The following is a 3,755-nucleotide window of genomic DNA, read 5'->3' as shown; positions in this document are numbered from 1 at the left end:
ATCAGAGGTGGATAGAAAACCCTAAGCCCAAGCTTAAGTTGCTGTCTTGTTTCGTCAGTGAAATAATGACTCAGGTGTATTTCCCAAAAACATCCTGAGTAGAAGTATATATTTTTGCTTGGGTACATGCACCTGAATTAATGTGATGACAAAACTCATATCCGGAAAAGCTGAGACTAAGCTTCACAAAATATTCCCAACTCTGATTAAAAATGTGATTTATAAACACAATTATATTTAGAAGTCTGCTGGCATGCTTCCCATGAAGTTACATGTTTTATTTTTAATTACACCTTTTAATCATTTGGTAACTGATAATTATTATTTTTTTTTTTAATTTTGCAGGTAGAATTTTGCCCATTCTGACCTGATATAAGGCTTCAGCTGCTCAACAGATCTAACTTGCCTTTGTCTGATTCTTCTCTTCGGGCCATAGGATAGTGATCTGGACTACAACCAAGTCATTCAAGCACTCGCACAGATCCATGTCTTGTGGAAACAAACTTCCCAGGAATAGACTAGGCATTGATGGCAGGATAAGTCTCTCTAAATCTTTAAATAAACATATGCATATCACTAAGGATGCGGGCACTGATGCATCCACACAGCATGACAGATGTTGTCAGTTGCACCTTCTTACTGGTAAGTCTGCATGGTCTCTTCAAACTGTGAAAAGGGGTGGGTTCCTCACCTAAAAACAAGCAGAAATGTGGATTCCTCTGACCACAGCAAGTCTCCACAAAGTCTAAGATGAGCTTGAGCACAGACCTCCTCTGCAGATGTTTCTAGATGGTAAGTAACAGCAGTTTTCCAAACTGTTCCCGAGCCCATGTGGATATTTTTCGAAGGAGCGTGCTGGCTACAAATGCAGCTGTGTCTGAGGGCTCAAAGGTCAGGTAAATCCAACAGTGGTTTCCAGTCTTGCCGTAAATGGGCTGAGCTTTCTCCAGATTCCCTGAAAATCCACAAAGTTACTTAAGGCAGATGAAGAAAGGTCCCTACATTCTTTACAGTATATAACTGTGAAATGTTCCGGTGGGTTCTGTTTGTCACAGTGTGGTGAGTCATGGCTGGTATTTTGTTGAATGCTTCTTTTTAATGTTTGTTATTTTCATTCATCCCCAGGTTGTGCTTGAGTTAAAATTTAACTATTTAATTAATTTTCAAAAAATCTAAAAATACTTGAATGAAAAAAAATCCATTCACAATTGTAAATGGGTGGTGTCATTATGTTGTGTTTTAAGAGATATTTTGGTTCTCTTTTTACTTGAATACAGGGTTTATTCAGTCATTGGCTACTGAACAAGTGATTGGTGTGATGTCACAATACAGCCTTCACAGTGGAGCAGAGGAATACCTTATTTAAAATGTAAATACAAAATAATTCGTTTAATATGAAAATACTATTTTTTAATCTTTGAAAATCTGATCATAGATGACAAAAGTTTCTTGTTTATAGGTTCAGCTTTAGTTGCTTCTCAATATTTGAGCTTATTTTAATGCCATTTCCCATGTGTTCCCAGATTTGTCGCTTAACCGTCTGGAGACTGAATGATGCAACTCCTGAATTTCAGATTAAATACTTCTGAGTTAGTCAGGTGCAGCATTAGTCTCTGACTCAGTTTCCAGCTGGTTACCAGCGGTAAATCCATGCAGACGAGCATCTCCAGCCCCGTGATGACCTCACCATGTCCTGTGCGATAAACGTCTTGTGCTTCTTGACACCACTTCTTTTGTATGGCTTCCGTTGTGTAAGAATTGGCAGTGTTCCCAGAAGGGTCTTGCATGAATGACTCCTTGCGCTGATGAATTTGTTTGTAATGAGACAGGAAGTGGAATTACCACTGCCAGAAATCCTGAATCGTCTTCCTGGGAGAAATCTAAGGAAAGTGTGTCTAATTGGAGCAAAGAAACCTATGTCTTCACAAACACGTGCTCCTAGAAAAGAGGGCAGGTGAAAAAAAAACGTCAAAGCTGAAATTCCTGTGGCTCTGTGTGAGCTGTGAAAGATTTTAGAAAGAGAATGAAATGTCTGAGATTTTGTTGGAACTCTTTTTCTGGTAGTTATTGCCTGTTTGTTTTCATAAGAAAAAGATGAGCAGTGATAAAAGAATAAAGTGAACATAGCCCTGAAGTCCAAGCAGCCAAATAATGAAAGAGGCCTCCGTTTTTCAGGTGTTTGAGTGAAAACTGACCTACACTTGACCAATGTTATTAAACTCCTCACTCCTGACCCCACAGGACCATCGCAGAGCAATATTTGCTTGGATGGTGGCTCATTCTGAGCACTGCAGTGACACTGATGTGATAGTGTGTGTTGTGCTGCTTCGATTGGATCAGACACATCAGTGCTACTGGAGCTTTTAAACTCCTCAGTGTCACTGCTGGTCTGAGAATTGTCAACCAACCACAAATGTCAAGCCAACGGTGTCCTGTGCAGGAACAGATAAGCTACTGTCTTAACATCAGTAAAGTGGACCAATGAGGTATGTAGCACAACACTACCATCAGTGTCACTTGCAGCATTGAGAATAATTCACTCCCAAAATCATACCTGCTCTGTGGGGGTACTGACCATTTGAAGAACAGGGTAAAACTGGGCTGAGAATTGACCTGTTGAAGGAGGTATTCTTGAATCACATCAGATATGCAGAAAGTGCATATATGCAGATGTACAGACAGTCGGTCAGAATGCGACTGGTAGAATCCTGACAGTGAGGTTAATGCACAGAAAGTATCTACTTGTGGGCGGAGCATCTGACGTACACTCACACCTGTGGAAGGAAACCTTTACACTCCACTTATTCATTCATTCATTCATTCATTCATTATCTGTAACCCTTATCCAGTTCAGGGTCGCGGTGGGTCCAGAGCCTACCTGGAATCATTGGCGCAAGGCGGGAATACACCCTGGAGGGGGCGCCAGTCCTTCACAGGGCCACTCCATTTATTTATTTATTTATTTATTAATGTAGAGGTAAACTGGAAATCCTGGAGGAAACCCACACAGACACAGGTAGAGCTCACCAAACGTCTTATAAAGAGTGACTCAAGGCAAGGATGGAACCCAGGAATCCAAGACCCAACATCCACTTGGCTCTCCAGCTGTGTGTGTGTGTGTGTGTGTGGAATGGGAATTTAAATCTGGTTGAATTGGTTGGCCCAGATCCACTCATGACCACCCGTGGCTATGACTCTGACACCAAGCTATGGAGGTTTTCATCTGTATGCTAACAAATATTCCTTGGTAGCTATAAAGCCGACTTACTCTGTCTATAATTAACGTGGTTAGATCAGAACCTCAGTCGTAATTGAATTACAGGAAAAGTCTGTGAATCTGCTGTGTGGAATCTACTTAAAAGATGGGGACAACACTTCAACCTCATTCCAGAAAACCATAACACAAATCTGACCACTTACAATAAATAGAATTGGCTGATTCCATGGCTTACTGTAACATAGCTCACATAGCTTATATTTCCAGTAAAACTGTAGACTGCGGAGATAAACATCAGTACTCTGCCCACTCACCAGCTCATTCCAGCATCAGGTTAATGTCAACAGTAAAAGTGAAAGAAAATCTTTTATTTTCTTAAGCCTTTAGTGCACTGCTATCACTTCTTGCCATTGGTGAGATTTAGAATAGATGGTAATGGTTTATCTGTAAATTCAGTGCTATTTTTTATAGTGTATCCCACGCCTTAACTTGTTAGCAGAAATATAACTTTTTAAAATGTTTATATAGTGCAGAGGGT

The 3,755-nt window shown here is 40.4% G+C and overlaps 1 long non-coding RNA gene across 1 annotated transcript; it reads left to right on the top strand.

Annotated features, from left to right (window-relative positions):
* The first annotated feature begins 737 nt into the window (after positions 1-737).
* Positions 738-2,111, top strand: LOC136674395 (uncharacterized). The gene is made up of 3 exons (XR_010796053.1): positions 738-792; positions 1,278-1,369; positions 1,524-2,111. It is a non-coding gene; the product is annotated as an uncharacterized lncRNA (long non-coding RNA).
* The last annotated feature ends 1,644 nt before the right edge of the window (positions 2,112-3,755 follow it).

Source organism: Hoplias malabaricus, chromosome 2 (genome assembly GCF_029633855.1).
Source record: "Hoplias malabaricus isolate fHopMal1 chromosome 2, fHopMal1.hap1, whole genome shotgun sequence".
NCBI lineage: Eukaryota > Metazoa > Chordata > Actinopteri > Characiformes > Erythrinidae > Hoplias > Hoplias malabaricus.
The sequence above is the reverse complement of the archived record's forward strand: the minus strand, read 5'-3'. Positions and strand labels throughout refer to the sequence as shown.